The 17,372-nt window shown below is 34.7% G+C and overlaps 1 long non-coding RNA gene across 1 annotated transcript in view; it reads left to right on the top strand.

Moving 5' to 3' along the window:
• The first annotated feature begins 1,281 nt into the window (after positions 1–1,281).
• LOC118143061 (uncharacterized) overlaps positions 1,282–17,372 on the top strand; it is a 49,830-nt gene continuing 33,739 nt past the window's right edge. Inside the window, exons 1-2 of the long non-coding RNA XR_004727144.3 lie at positions 1,282–1,476; positions 4,872–4,974. This is a non-coding gene — a long non-coding RNA (uncharacterized LOC118143061). The remainder of the gene's footprint in view (positions 1,477–4,871; positions 4,975–17,372) is intronic.

Below are 17,372 nucleotides of genomic sequence, written 5' to 3'. Positions count from 1 at the left end.
AAGGATAAGATACACATTTAGTCAATTCTAATCAAAACAAAGAAGTATTATTTTCTAAATTATTTTGCTTTTCTTTTCCTTAGTTTCTTTCTTTTTCTTTTTCTTTTTTTTGGGGGGGGTGTGGACAGGGGGACAGGGTCTCACTCTGTCACCCAGACCAGAGTGCAGTGGTGTAATCTTGGCTCACTGCTGTCTCCGCCTCCCAGGCTCAAATAATTCTCCTGCCTCAGCCTCCTGAGTAGCTGGGACTACAGACATGTTCCACTACCACCCAGCTAATTTTTTTTTCTTTTTCTTTAGTAGAGATGGGGTTTCACTATGTTGTCCAGGCTGGTCTCGAACACCTGCCCTCAAATGACCCAACCCCTTGGCCTCCCAAAGTGCTGGGATCACAGGTGTGAAGCACTACACCCAGCTCCCTTGGTTTCTTATGTTCATGCACAATCTCTGAGACAGGCAAGGTTAAGGGTTGAAGATGGAGCAAAGGAATCAGGGTTTGAATACATTTGAACAAACATACAGTGAATATTTCTGAGCATCTAATGTGGATAATCACAGGGGACATAGCTTTTAATAAAAATCAACTCCATTGTCTATAGTTTAAAATGAAAAACAAACGTCAAATGTTCTAGCTTCAGATTTTCATATTACCTTTTATACACTGGTGTAATTGAATTCAAGGAGATCATAAGCCTTCAACATGGATATGATATCTCTACAATTGATAGCTTCCAGTTACTAGCTATCCTTATCCAATAGAAAGGCTTCACAAACTAAAACTAATGTTGTGGTCTTGGGTTCTTGAATTGAACAGAGATTGTACAAAAAATATAGCAACACTATCTTCAAGAAACTGAGATTTGAGTTAAATTTCTAGAAGTATATATTTCTATTTATTGAATGGAAAACAAACCAAACTAATAAAGTGTGTCCATTATTGTGTAAAAGAACAAGTAATCAAGTTCTCCTAAAGGTAGCTCTGCTATAATTGGTATCTACATTTTTATATGTTTACTTCTAATGTTATAGCCATTTGTTATGTAATTTGATACAATCTATAATGAGTTTTTTTTTATATTTCTTAGGCGAAAAAAGCTCTTTATCATTTTCCTCATGATCTTTCCCTCCTGTGTTCACACCTTTGTATGATTTCCTCCCCTGTAGTGTGCACAAACCTGGTTGTGTCTAATCCACTGAATCAGCAAAGCTTATGGAATGCCACTCTTGTGATTACCTCACAATATGGAAGACTGTCTTGATAGGAGACTCTCTCCAGAGATTCTCTTGCTTCCTTGATGAAATATGAGATTGTGCAGAAAATGTTCATGTGGCAAGGAACTTAGGTGGCTTCTAGGGACTTCAGGAGGCCTCCAGTTGCTAAGGAGGGGGATTGTAGCTGACAAGCAGAAAGAAGGCTAAGATTGCAGACTCACAACCAGGAAATGAATTCTGCAAGCAACATGAATGAACTTGGAAGTAGGTTATTCTCTTGAAACCTCCAAGCAAAATTCCAGATTGAAATCTTGTGGAATCCTTTGAAGAAGACTCAGCTAAGTTGTGTCTGGGCTATTGACTCACAGACATTTTGAGATAATAAATGCATGCTGTTTTAAGCTGCTAAATTTGTAGAAATTTAATATGTATCCATAGATAACTAACTAACCAATTATTCTGCAATAACTTTCTTAAAGCCTAAGTAATTTCTATAGAGGAGGCAATAATTTGTTTTTACATTCAACAAATATTTATTTAGCAACAATACTGTTCTCATTACTAGGGACATGGTAATAAATACAAAAGACAAAATTTATAAGCCCTCATGGGAGACATGTTAATGATATTTAAAATTGTCATAGAATAATTACATAATTACAGGTGTAAATAATTACATAATTACAAGTATTAAGTGAACAACAGATGATCAGCCTGCTTTGGGGGAATGAGAAAAAAGCTATCTCAGTGGTGTGCTGGTGTGTATTTAACAATGGGCTCTTGGCAGCAGGAAGGGAAGTGAGTCCTCCTGTGTTTCATTCGCTTGTTTCTGTGACAACTACCCCGCAATGGTCAATTTTAAGACACTAATATGATATAACTAATGTGATATCATTGAATGCAGAGTTGGAAAGAAAAGAACACAATCAACTTTTGCAGCTTGGTGCAGACAGGCCCGCACACCACTAGGCTTCTCTAAATATGCAACAGTGAAACTGAGAACAGACAGATGACTCTAACTCAACTAACCACAATGAGAATGAAAAGCTTTTCAGTAGAGCAGGCAAAATATCATAGGTCCTGAACCAAGAAGAGTTTGCTTGTTTGAAGAACCAAAAGAAGTAGAATGTGACTGAAATTTAACGGCTAAAGGAACAGAAATTCAAAGGGGAGAAGAGCAAATCAGGAAGATGGTCAGACCGTATTTTAAGCCTTAAGAATCCAAGAATAAATCATAGACGCAAAGTTCCTTCCTCATGGTGCTCCCACGGTCCTGTATGTAATGCTAAGAATTTTAGAGTTTGGCCTAATTGCAGAGAGAAACAGTATTATTACTGTCTAGAAAATAGTTTGTATTTTTTAAAAATGACTCTTTGGATAAATTGATTTTTAGAAGTATATGACTATGGGAAAACCAGTTCAGAGAATATTATTCACCTGAGTATCAATTCTTTTATCTATAAAATAAAAATAATAGGCCGGGCATGGTGGCTCACGCCTGTAATCCTAGCACTTCGGGAGGCCAAGGTGGCGGCAGATCAAGAGGTCAAGAGATTGAGACCATCCTGGCCAAAATGGTGAAAATCTCTCTCTACTAAAAACACAAAAAATTAGCTGGGCATGGTGGCATGCACCTGTTGTCCCAGCTACTTAGGAGGCTGAGGCAGGAGAATCACTTGAACCGGGAGGTGGAGGTTGCAGTGAGCTGAGATGGCACCAGTACACTCCAGCCTGGCAAAAGAGGGAGACTGTGTCTCAAAATAATAATAATAACACTACCTTCATCATGATTGTTTTGAGAATAATTTAATAAATACAAGCTGTCTAGAGAAGTGATTAGAACACAGTACATGTTCAAGAAATTTTAAGAACTTTTTTATTTTCCTTCTATACTGCCTTCTTCTTTATTATTAGTATATAAAGTACAGGAAGGAAGTTTGTTGCAGATATGCAAATCTGAAAGTGGTCATCATATGTCTACTATGATTTCCAACATCATACGATGTTTGAATCCCTAGTAGACAATAGTGTTAGGGAGTCAATGATATAAGAGAACGAGGAAGAAGACCCAGATTAAAGCTATGTGGAGCCCCAAAATTTAAAGTTTGACTGTAAGTGAAGAAACCTCTTCCTTTGGCAGAAACTTTTGTCATAAAGTCTGGGAATGAAAGGTTCTGTCTGCAGAATTATGTTGAGCTCACACCTGGATTATAGAACTCATTTCTAAGGTCGTCGTTATTAGAAGTATGCAGAAAAACTGGATAGAGTTCAGGGAAAAGTAATGAGAATGATTAAAGACTTGAGGTTGATGGATTTATGAGAAAAGAATAGAAACCAGAACGTGTTTCAACATAGGCTATGGGGAGATAAATATAATTAACCTTCTACAGTTTTGAAAGAATAGGGAAAAATATTTTCCTAAGATTGAAAAAGAAAAAGAAAAAAAAATTAGTCTATTAGCCCAAATAAAAGAGGAGACCCTGAGATCAAAAATATTTATTTTGTGAAGTTTTATACAATGTTTATGTGAATAAATATCACCCAACTATATAATAAAAAAATCTCTGGAAGTCTTTACTTTTAGATAAAATAAAATCTTTACCAGTGCAGAGATTTGGATCTTTTTTACTGATACATCACCAATATCTGGAGCAATGCTTGACACAGAGAAATTGCTTAATGAATATGTGCAAAACTTTTAAAAAAGAAAACAACATCCTTAAGATTTAAACCTAAAGGCTACTCATAGTATCAGGAGTAAGTCTTTGACTGATCTAAGGATAATAGATGCTACCAAATGGAGGTAAATTCAACTGTGGATTACAATATACTCAAGCTCCAACCCCCCACTTATTTTAGCAGACATTCTGTAGAGAAAAAAACTAGGCTACATTATATAGAATTATAGGTTCACATCCTTATCTCTTAATATTATCAAATATTAACTTTCTAAATATTAACAAAATGTCTCACAGAAATTTAGGGTCATAACAAAGACAAAAATTCAATAAAATAATTAAAAGCAATTTCTTCTAAATAGCCACTTGCAAGTGTTATAATGTTGGTTTTTGATGGAAAAAACTATAAGAAAAAATGCAATCAAATATTTGCTTTCAGTTTTAACAAATTAGCTTTTTCAAGTTAATTCCTTAATTTACCTTTCTTGCTGTTGTAATGTCAATAAAATATGAATTCTATTAAATTAACAAAATTTTCAAAGTCATAAGATCTGTATGGTTAAAACCATATGATTTTAGAGAATGGACTTCATAGGATTACAGATCATTTTACAATAATAAAAATCCTATAGAAGGTAAAAACTGTGAGTATTTTGATAATACCAGCAATAAATAAAATCTTAAAACTATCCTCATAGCAGTGATAATAGCACAAATTTTGTAGAAATAGCCTGTGCTAAGTTTCTTTCTAATAACCAGAAATATATAACCAGAAAAGATAGCATCTTTGGGAATTAATTGCTGAAAATGCCTTATAAATTTAAAAACGTGTCATCTTCTATTAATGTACTGAACTGTGTGCTAATGTCAAAAAATGTCAGAATCAGAATTAGTAAGTCGGTGATAAAATAGAGTAATCATGCTGATTTTAGGAAAACTCTGTCAACAATTAGATGTGCCACTTTGGACTAATTTGCACAGCAGGACATCAGAAAAGCGAGAACTCTTCAGAGGAGTAGCTCCAGAAGTCTGCATTGAGATTCACTAGGAGTACGTGATCCAGATGAGATTGCCCATGTACAAGGTGAGGATATGTGTTTAGCAGATCTGATCCAGGGCTAAGAATTAGGTGGTGATACCAGATATCATGCAGTACCAGGAAACATTGAAGATCTTGTCCTCCCAATGTGGAGAGATGTTGCTGAGCATCATAGGCATTCAGTCAAAAATCTAGAAATACTATTCACCTTTGGACTAAGGAAACATTCTAGAGTAGGATACACATTCTAGAACTAAGTGCAAAATAGAAATAACAATGACCTACCAAAGATTAAAATAAATCTTGTTACAGCCAGGAAATCCACAGCAATTAAACCTTCAACCAGCTCAAAAATCAATACCCATTAGAGAAAAACAACATAATCTAGATGTCCAACAATGTATAGTTTACAATGGCCAACCTGAAATAAAATAATTAGTAGACATACAGTAAACCAGAAAGGTATTTTTTTCTTAATGAAGAAAAAAAGTCAATAGAATTAGACTGGGAGATGAGCAAGCTGTTGGAATTAGCAGACCAACATGCCAAAAAATTATTGTATAAATATGTAATTAAATGTATTTATATATGATATAGCAGTATTATTCTTAATAGTAAAAACCTGAAACTGTACATGTGCAAAAACAGGAAAATGTATAAACTGTTATGTGTTCACACAATGCAATATTACACAGCAATAAAATAATGTAACAGACAAATAAAATCATTTTAAAAACATATGGAGTGAAAGAAACTAGATTTTAAAACAGTACATATTAGAGTATTTCATTTATAGGAAATTTATCTGTTTTTAACAGACAAAACTAATTTTTAGTTATATAAATCAGAATAGAAGTTTTTATTTTTAGATAAGGGATCAGAATTGACTAAAAGAGGACATGCAAAAAAATTTTTGGTCATAGAAATACTCTGATTCTTACCTGGGGTATTACAAAAAGAGTCATAGTGGTGTGCTGGAGTTGTCTCTTCTTGGTTTGTGAAAGATGATCATTAAAGATTCAGAAATTTCGTGAACTGCCTGCTAAAACATTGATAACCTGCAGTCAGATATAGTGAGGTTTGCACCTGAAAGCAGGTAAATACTACAAATCAAGGGTTTATTTGCTTCTTTGTTCAGTTTTATTTCTTCTAGAGAGCAGATTTACAAACATACCACTTCATGAGTGTATGAATTTATAAAATTTATTGAATACATTGTGGATTTTATTATTGAAAGTTTGATATGCATACTTTCAGAACTCTACTTTCATGTAATAAATTTGGCTTACTTTCTGTTTTGTTCAAATATATTTATATGCGTAAATAGTTTGGTTCGCTATACATTTCATTTTGTGCATATATTGTGTTTGCTTTGTTTCAACAAAAATGGATTCTACCATATGGTGATATTATATAACGTATACTCTGAAATCCTGCTAATTGGACTTCAATATCAGCACCATGTCTTACTAGCTTTAATATCTCAAATAATTTATCTTACTTCTCTAAGTTTCAGTTCTTTCTTCTGTAACTTATAGATAAAAATGCCGTCTACTTCAGGTTGTTATGGAAACCAAATAGCGTAATACATGTACAGGGTTTAAATCAAGCTCCAAAACATGTTTATCACCCCAAAATGTTAGTTCATGTACATTACCATCTGATAACTTGCTTTGAACAATTATTAACATAGCCTAGGTATTAATCATACTGTTATATATGTTATGTGCCTGGAACAAAGCCTAATTATAGAATTTCAATAAATATTTATGAATTAAAGTAATGAATTATTGCTAAAATAATTCCTGTTATTCTATTGAAAGCCTGTATTTTAATCATATAATTTACAGGTATTTTAACTATATAAATTCTTTCACTTATTCATGCATCCTTAGTTTTTCTCCTGTTGTATTTGCTTGCAACCATTCTGATAACTAAACATTAAAATAAATTTAGACCTTGTATTTTATATGTATATATATATATATATATATATATATATGTAATATAACTGCTAAGCAGAAAGAAATACATTGTGATTCTAAAGGTACATATTGTGGCAATAATCCTGATATGCATATGGCATAATGCAATTAATATAAGTTGCCTACTAATATAACTTGTCTCATAAGATAATACTTTTCTTTTTTATTAAATCAAGAAAGATTCTTTAGGTAGTACTAAACTACAAAATGGCTTCTGTCTTTCCCAAAATCAAATTAAAAAATAAAAATCGCAGTCATCCCAGCCTAAAAAACGGCACAGCTGCATAAAATGAATCCAGACACACCTGCAAATAATACGCAGCTGGGAAAATAATTGATATAGCTGCTGCACATTATGATATAGCACATAACGTGTTTTGTGGCCTCCAGATGAAAGCTATATCAACTATTTTCCCACCTGTATATTATTTCTTCCCCTACAGATGATCTATTATAGTAGCACGAGGAGACGTGCCTAGAGTTTGAAAACGCAATTGAGGGAGACATACTCCTTAGAAACTTTAATTTTCATGCTAGATATTTTAAATTTTCTACTCCATATCTGTACTTTACCTTTTTCTACCCTTCTCTATGCCTTGGGAGACTGATTATGGAACTAGCTGGATAAATCCTTTTGCATTCTTGCAGCTTTGAATTAAACCAGGGCATGAACTAACAAAAAATTGGAGGGTATAAGGAAAGTGCTGGGTTCCCGTGGGTCAGCTGCATGTGTTTACTAAGGTTATTGTCTTGTAAATTATTCTTTCTTATAGCTACAGTTGCTGCTTCTTAGAGTTACAGTTGCAGCCTCTCTTTACGTCTTCACGGCTAGGAATAGCAACAGTTCTTCACTGTCAATATCGCAGGGTGCTTGAACATCCTGGCTGATAATCCCTTAACACTGGCTCCTATATGTAAATGGTCCCTTAATTAAATTCTCTTTAGTTATCTCTTCTAATAATGCTATTTCTTTTCTGGGGGAATCCTGACTGATACAATTGCAGGCAGGAAGATGGAATTTGTGGCAGTTCATTAATCATCCTTGTTGCAGATACATGCACAGCACAAATCAGAGAAAAATACATGTAGGCATGGTTAGTAGAAGGCAAACTAGTAAGTGAAATAAAATTATGGTAACATTAATATACACACTATAGCTGGAACAGAGAAAGTTCATATAGTCTTACAAAAAATGCCTAATAATATTGAATCCATACTGTAATTATGTCAATATTTTTAATAAAAACATTAAATCATATGATTTATACACATGTAATATCTATATATTAGGTAAACAATATAGAACACACCATTCCTGCTGTAAAATATGTTCAATTTTTTTTATCTGCTCTGAGGTTCTCTAAAATGTAGTCTGTTGTCAACGGAGCAACCAAAGATCCTTTTATAAGTAAGCCAGATCATATCACTTATCTACTCTAAACCTCACATCTAATTAGCAGTAATAGTCAAAGTCCAGAGAACCAAAGTCCTAATTTCTATGATTCTTGCTCTTATTTCATCTACTATCACCCTCCCTTATTCTGCTCCAGCCACAAGTAACCAACATGCTAGCCAATGGAACAGAAATGCTTTCACAGGATTTGGGTTTTTGGTACCTATTGGGACAGTCCTCCTCCAAAGAGATTTACACCCCCCACCCTCATCTACTTCAAGTCTAATGCTAAATGTTACCTTTTAGTTAAGGCTTTCCCAGAATACCCTGTTTAAATTTTCAAACTTCTCATTGTAGTCACCTCTACTACCCTCTCCCGGTTTCCTCCTGAGCACTTAACCATCATTGAACACGCTTATGTATTTTACTTAAAAAGTTGTTTCTTATTGCTTCCCCTCTACCAGAACATAGGTTCTATGAAGATGGATATTTTCATTTATTTTATTTACTAGTAGATTTTTAGCACTCAGAATAGTGCCTGTCACATTCATTTATTGTTAGTGAATGGGTTTTTGTATAAGATAAACTGATTTTTAAGTCAAAATTGTGGTACTCGTTATAGATTGGTTTTGAATAAGAAAAGTGCTACTAATTATAAAAGAGCCTATTTTCAATAATTTGACTTTTTGATTATTACTTATGCAAATGATCCTAGGTTTCAGACAATAATATTAATATATGCTTGTCAGAAAAAATTTTAAATGTCAGAAATTATAATGATAAATTTATATTACACATGTGTCAGAACAGTTTTGGTGTATCTTATTCTACTAGCATACAACTACTTTATATAGTAATGTATATACTTTTTAATTTATATTGTGGGTATATCTTTACATGAATTCTAATATCTTTAAAGTTTTTAACATGTACATAAATATTGTAAATATTTTAATGGCTTCAAAACATTCAATCTTATAAATATTTAAAATCATTTCCAAGGGATCCTCTTGTTTATACTTTTTTATTATTATAATTAATAATGCAATTTAAAATAAAATAGGGTTTAAAAACCTTGTAATTATGTTTTCATGAAGTAAGAGAATGAAATAATTCCATGATACTTCCAAATAATTTATTGAAATAAAAAGTTTGTTCTTCTAAATGGACACAAACCACCACATAGGAAAAAGTGGCCCTTTGTTGTGCCAAAACACATTGTGTGGTCACTGTACTTTTATAACCATGAAATATCCCAAAAAACAATTTACACAGGTGAGCCTGACAGCAATTTAGCCAAGTGGAGACTAAATTTATGAGGAATTGAATGTGAAAGGAGGGAGCTAGACTTTGGGATGTTAAGAATATGAGAAATGCTAACAAAGCCTGAATGGATGTAAGCGAAAATAATCAAGAAGTAAATGATATCAGGAGGTCTATAACTGATGATAGTCTGTGGTGAAAGAGTAGCATGTACTTAAGAGAAAGATGGTACACAAAAGCGTTCCTGTATGTAATGCTGCATTTTCTCATTACAAATAATTTTTTCAAGGAACTGCAATATTTGTTCACTGCTGTGTCCTCAGAACCTTAGGAGAGTCATGGCATATTAGAATAAACAATAATTAATTTTTAACTGGCTGATTCTATGTATATAATAAATATGTAAACACTGGTTCATAAATAATTTCTACTAATGCTCTACTCACCTCCCAGAAAAAAACATTGACAGCTATGTCAAATGAAGAAATATGAAATATTAGAGAAAAGTAAAGTAATTTTATTTTTGTGCTATTAAGCTTTATAAACAAAACAGTAAATTTCTACATAAAAACAGACAAGGAAAATAAGGAATCAGATTGTTGATTTCTACAATTTTAGATAAATAAAGATTTGCTCAAGATTCATGTTATTTGCTTGTATAAATGCAATCATGGCTATTGATGAAGGAATTTTGAATTGCTTTGAGAAATAAGTCAGTGATTTCCATAAAACTGATTTTGGATTTGGTCTATGCTTTACTGTCAAAGGGTTATGTATTATAAATGCAGTTTGCATACAGTACATTTTTCTTCTAATATTTTAATAAATTGAAATGTATTTCTCATGTTGAGTTATCCCTAAAGCATCTCACTTTGACACTTGTAAATTCATTGTAATTTGTTTATTGATTCAACAGGTTATTTTTTTCTCTCACTGGATCATTACAGTTAAAATATTTAATGTATTGAATATAATATATATTTTTATAAAATTAAATATCATGCTTTTCTATACAATGCTTTAAATATTTGAACAAGTTAAGTATGAAAATGATCTGTATTTATTCAATAAATTTTGTTTAAACTTGCTTAGTAAAAGACACATGGCTGGTTTTAGAAATAACAAAAATATTTGTTTAACTTTGTAGATCCTGGATATTAGCTCTTTGTAAGATGGGTAGGTTGCAAAATTTTTTTCCCATTATGTTGGTAGCAGTTCACTCTAATGATAGTTTCTTTTGCTGTGCAGAAGCTTTTAAATTTAATTAGATCCCGTTTGTCTGTTTTGGCTTTTGTTGCCATTGCTTTTGGTGTTTTAGTCATGAAGTCCTTGCCTATACCTATGTCCTGAACGGTATTGCCTAGGTTTTCTTCTAGGATTTTTATGGTGTTAGGACTTATGTTTAAATCTTTAATCCATCTTGAGTTAATTTTTGTGTTAGGTGTAAAAAAGGGGTCCAGTTTCAGCTTTCTGCATATGACTAGCCAATTTTCCCAACACCATTTATTAAATAGGGAATCCTTTCCCCATTACTTGTTTTTGTCAGGTTTGTCAAAGATCAGATGGTTGTACATGTGTGGCATTGCCTCCAAGGCCCCTGTTCTGTTCCATTGGTGTATATCTCTGTTTTGGTACCAGTACCATTTTGATTACTGTAGCCTTGTAGCATAGTATGAACTCAGGTAGTGTTATGTCTCCAGCTTTGTTTTCTTTGCTTAGGATTGTCTTGGCTATGTAGACTCTTTTTTGGTTCCATATGAAGTTTAAGGTGGTTTTTTCCAGTTCTGTGAAGAAGGTCAATGGTAGCTTGATGGAGATAGCATATGGCCATTTTCATAATATTGATTCTTTCTAACCATGATCATGGAATATTTCTCCATCTGTTTGTGTCCTCTCTTATTTCCTTGAGCTGTGGTTTGCAATTCTCCTTGAAGAGGTCCTTCACATCCCTTGTTAGTCGTATATCTAGGTATTTTATTTTTTTTGTAGCAATTGTGAATGGGAGTTTGCTCATGATTTGGCTGTTTGTCTGTTTTTGCTGTATAGGAATGCAATGTGCAATTTTGCACATTTATTTTGCTGAAGTTGCTTATCAGCTTAAGGATATTTAGGGCTGAGATGATGGGGTCTTCTAAATATACAGTCATGTCATCTGCAAATAAAGACAATTTGACTTCCTGTTTTCCTAATTGAATACTCTTTATTTCTTTTCTTGCCCGATTGCGCTGGCTAGAACTTCCAATACTATGTTGAAGAGTAGTGCTGAGAAGTCACCGTTGTCTTGTGCCAGAATTCAAAGGAAATACTTCCAGTTTTTCCCCATTCATTCAGTATGATATTGGCTGTGGGTTTGTCATAAATAATTTTTATTATTTTGAGATATGTCCCAGCGATACACAGTTTATTCAGAGTTTTTAGCATAAATCCTATTGAGTTTTGTGGAAGGCCTTCTTTGCATCTATTGAGATAATCATGTGGTTTTTTTCTTTGGTTCCATGTGGTGAATTACATTTATAGATTTGTGTATGTTGAACCAGCCTTGCATCCCTGGGATGAAGCCTACTTGGTCATGATAGATAAGCTTTTTGATGTGCTGTTGAATTCAGTTTGCCAGTATTTTATTGAAGATTTTTACATCAATTTTCATCTTGGATATTGGCCTGAAATTTCCTTTTTTAGTTGTGTCTCTACCAGGTTTTGGTATCAGCATGATGTTGATCTCATAAAATGAGTTAGGGAGGATTCCTTCTTTTTGTATTGTTTGGAATAGTTTCAGAAAGAATGGTACCAGCTCCTCTTTGTACTTCTGGTAGAATTCAGCTGTGAACCCATCTGGTCCTGGACTTTTTTTGTTGGTAGGCTGTTAATTGCTGCCTCAACTTCAGATCTTGTTATTAGTCTATTCAGGAATTCAACTTCTTCCTGGTTTAGACTTAGGAGGGTGTAAGTGTCCAGAAATTTATCCATTTCTTCTAAATTTACTGGTTTATGTGCATAGAGGTGTTTGTGGTAGTCTCTGATCGTAGTTTGCATTTCTGTGGAATAGGTGGTGATATCCCCTTTATCATTTTTTATTGCATTTATTTGATTCTTCTCCCTTTTCTTTATTAATCTGGCTAGTGATGTTTTTGTTGATCTTTTCAAAAACCAGTTCTTGGATTTATTGATTTTTTGAAGAGTATTTTGTGTCTCTATCTCCTTTGGTTCTGCTCTGATCTTAGTTATTTCTTGTCTTCTGATAGCTTTTGAATTTGTTTGATCTTGCTCCTCTAGTTCTTTTAATTGTGACCCTAGGGTGTTGATTTTAGATCTTTCCTCACTTCTCATGTGTGCATTTGGTGCTGTAAATTTCCCTCTGGACACTGATTTAAATGTGTCCCAGAGATTCTGGTACATCGTGTCTTTGTTCTCATTGGTTTCAAAGAACATCTTTATTTCTGCCTTCATTTCATTGTTTATCCAGAAGTCATTCAGGAGCAGTTGTTCAGTTTCCATGTAGTTGTGTGGTTTCTAGTGAGTTTCTTAATCCTGACTTCTAATTTGATTGCACTGTGGTCTCAGAGATGGTTTGTTATGATTTCTGTTCTTTTGCATTTGCTGAGAATTTATTTACTTCCAATTAAGTGGTCAGTTTTAGAGTAGGTGTGATGTGGTGCTGAGAAGAATGTGTATTCTGTGGATTTGGGGAGAGAGTTCTGTAGATGTGAATTAGGTCTGATTGGTCCAGATCTGAGTTCAAGTCCTGGATATTCTTGTTAATTTTCTGTCTCGTTGATCTGTCTAATATTGACAGTGGAGTGTTTAAGTCTCGCACTATTATTTTGTGGTAGTTGATGTCTCCTTGTAGGTCATTAAGAATTTTCTTTCCATATCTGGGTGCTCCTCTATTGGGTATATAAATATTTAGGACAGTAAGCCCTTCTTGTTGCAAAGAACTTAAACAAATTTATAAGAAAAAAACAAACAACCCCATCAAAATGTGAGCAAAGAATATAAACAGACAATTTTCAAATCAGGACATTTATGCAGCCAACAAACATATAATAAAAAGCTCATCATTACTGGTCGTTAGAGAAATGCAAATCAAAACCATCTTGAGGTACCATCTCATGCCATTTAGAATGACAATCATTAAAAAATCTGGAGAAAACAGATGCTGGAGAGAATGTGGAAAAATAGGAACACTTTTACACTGTTGTTGAAAGTGTAAATTAATTTGACCATTGTGAAAGACACTGTGGCATTTCCTCAAGGATCTAGAAATAGAAATATCATTTGACCTAGCAATCCCATTGTGGGGTATGTACCCAAAGAATTATAAATCAGTATGTTATAAAGACATGCACAGGTATGTTCATTGCAGCACTGTTTACAATAGCAAAGATTTGGAACCAACCCAAATGCCCATCAGTGATAAACTGGATAAAGAAAATGTGGCACATATACACTATAGGGTGGCAGCCATAAAAAAGGATGAGTTCATTTCCTTTTCAGGGACATGGATGAAGCTGAAAACCATCATTCTCAGCAAACTGACACAAGAGCAGAAAACCAAACACCACATGTTCTCACTCATAATTGGACGTTGAACAATGAGAACACATGGACATAGGGAGGGGAACATCACACACTGGGGCCTGTTGGGGGGTGAGGGGATAGGGGAGGAATAGCAGGGGGTGGGGGGATTGGGGTAGGATAACTTTAGGAGAAATACCTAATGTAGGTGACGGTGGGATGGATGCAGCAAACTACCATGGCATGTGTATACCTATGAAACAATCCTGCATGATCTGCACATGTACCCCTGAACTTAAAATACAATAATAAAAAAAGATTAGAATACAAATAAATAGTATAGTAAATAAACCAAAAAAAGAAATAACAAAAATAATCCAATGAGTTTATAATTAATTATTTTGTCAAGCAAACTAGAATAACTTCATGCCACGGGACAATTTAAAAATTGGTACCTGTAAATTATCATCATTCTATGGGTGGTATTACTTTAATTCATATATCAATGATTTACATACAGAGCCAACTTGCAATGAAGATACTCATTTTAAAACCATTAAAAGATAACTTTTGAAAAAGAAACCAAGACCAAAATCTACACTTACATAGTTACTGTAATAAGAAAGGGGGAGGCCAAAGAAAGGAAAATGAGGCTGGTTGATTTAAGACAGGAAGACAAGATCAAAGGATAATAATACACTAATATTTAGATAGAATTTTAAAAATTATTTTAACCCCCTACATTTACTATTCAAATCAAAGTATATATTATCGTTCCTATTTTATATGAGGGAACAGAGGCTTAGAGAAGAGATCACAAAGTTACCTAATTGTAAATAGCATGATTGAGACTGAAAAACAATCCGTTTTTTTTAAACTTCAAGCCCAGTTCTCTTTTTATCTATTCTACTAGGTAGAATATGATATTAGTTTCAAATCAATATTGTATCTTGGCATCTTTGAATTTTCCTGGCCTTCCCTGTGGGATGACAGAGACACACTGAAATCTCCTTCTCAAGATTTGCACAGTATTCAGTGTTTCATTTTGTGAATCTAAGGAGAACTGGGGTACAGATGTCTCAAGGGTTTATACCTTTAATGTTAGTTGGCACTAAAGCCTCATCACAGCTTGTTTAAAGGGAAATTGTTTAAAAATAATTCCCTGAGCTAGCAGGAGCTGATTCCATTGCAAATAGTAACATTTAGATGGCCTGACACCTATTATTAGCTAAAAGTAGTAGGCCCAGCTGCAACTATGAAGATGATAGACCACAAATATGGGAAACAGAGTGACAGAGCCAGCTTAACCTGAGCACACAGTGTTGGACTGAACATTTTTTTCTTACCTTGGCTGAGAGAAATATAAGTACTACATGTAAATCCAAATTAAAGCTTTCTGCTCTGATGAGCATTTGTCTATGCCTATACCATGGACTTGGCAGGATGCTTCTGTGACCATAAGAGCTTGCTGTTAGGCCTAAGAACTTCTCTCTACCCTCTTCCATAACCATGTAAAAAATAAAGCAAGGTCACATCATGTAATACTGTTCTTTAGATTGTACTTAAGGCTTTGTGTTGAACGTAAAATGTCCACTTTAAATTCCCACCCATTAAAGCTATATTTTGCATCATACTAAATTTGGTAATGATTTAAACAAATAACGAAACAACAGACACTAAAAAACTTTAAAGGCTCCATTCTAAATCAAGTGGACCTTTAGTTTTTATTAGCTAATTAATGTTTTTTAATGATTATTCAACATCAGGTTTGTACTTCTATTTCCTTAGAAATTTTGGCATGTCTCAAAAAACAAAAACTATAGTATTCTAAGGTCATTGTAGAGATCAACATAATTTCATAAGATAATTTTATTCTCCTACTCCAAGTAAAATGAGAAAATAGCAACAATGTTAGGGACTATGTGAGTTTTCTCTAGATTTAATATAATTTTAATATAAAAAGATTTTATCTTGTATATATTTACTGCTTGCAAACTGTTAATTAATTAAGAAATAAATGATTCAATTTAACTATTTCTTTACTACACACTGTATGTCAACTTTTACATAATGTTTATGAGATTTTTATTAATCCACTTTAATGACTTTTTTACATTAATGGCAATTACCAGTGGATTAACTCGACACGATTTATAAAACTATTTCTGGACTGGGGGGACTGCCAAGATGGTGCAGTAGGAGCAAATCAGAATTGCAGCTCTAAGTGAAGACACAGAGGGTGAGTTCAATCCGCATTTCCAGACGGATCTTTGTTGCCTACAGAATGGGGAAATTCCCAGGTGTAGGAGAGACACGGGAAACCAGCGCAGCTGTATCGGCTTGCGCAGCCTTTTTGGCTGGCACCACAGCGCAGCGGCACTCTGCACAGAACGCACTGGTCTGGGTGCCCTGTTAAACTGGCAATCTGAGATTTGGGAGGGCAGATTAGCATATCCATCTAATTAAATGGGACTTGGACAGTGAGCCAGACCAGGAGATTCCCGGGAACAGAGGTTTGAGCTGGCTCAGTGGGTCACTGCACAGGAAATCACACAGATCCCGGTGCCCTATCAGCAGCCAACTGAAACACCTGGGAGAGAGTCAACTGTTCAACTTAAAAAAAAAAAAAGAGGGCTCTGAGGCAAGGAGCCAGGTGATCAGGCTCGGCGGGTCCCAGCCCCACACGGACAAACAAAATGGTGATTTGAAATGCTCAGGGTTGAGAGTTTCACTGCTGGCACAGCAGAACCCAGGACAGTGCAGCTTGGTGGGGGAGGGGCGTCCGCCACTACTGAGGTACACTCCCATTGCTGACGCAGCCTGCCATTGCCGAGGCAACCTGCCATAACAGAGAGACTCCGCCAACAGGGCAGAGTGCGTGACAGCAGGGCAGAGCCCATGGCAACAAGGCAAACCCCACAGCAGCAGGGCAGAGCCCACGGCAGCAGGGCAGAGCCCACAGCAACAAGGCGGACTGCATGGCAGCAGGGCGAAGCCTCAGCAAGAAAATAGTGACTAGACTGCCTCCTAGCTGGGCAGGAAGGTGCAATGGATACTCATAAAGAAAGCCCTAACTCCCCGAGACAGAGCATCTGAGGAAAAAAAGGGGTTTTATGAGTTATGCTGCAGCAGCCATAAACGTATAGGCCTAACAGCCATGAATAATCAATGGAGCTCACAGCTCAGCACTTGAGCTCCTGTAAAGTACAGACCACCTCCTGAAGCAGCTCCCTGACCCCTGTATATCCAAAGAGTCACCTCAAAAAGGACGTTTGGTGGGCATCATT

Source organism: Callithrix jacchus, chromosome 7, assembly GCF_049354715.1.
Source record: "Callithrix jacchus isolate 240 chromosome 7, calJac240_pri, whole genome shotgun sequence".
Classification (NCBI taxonomy): Eukaryota; Metazoa; Chordata; class Mammalia; order Primates; family Cebidae; genus Callithrix; species Callithrix jacchus.
This window is presented reverse-complemented; position numbering and strand designations above follow the sequence as displayed.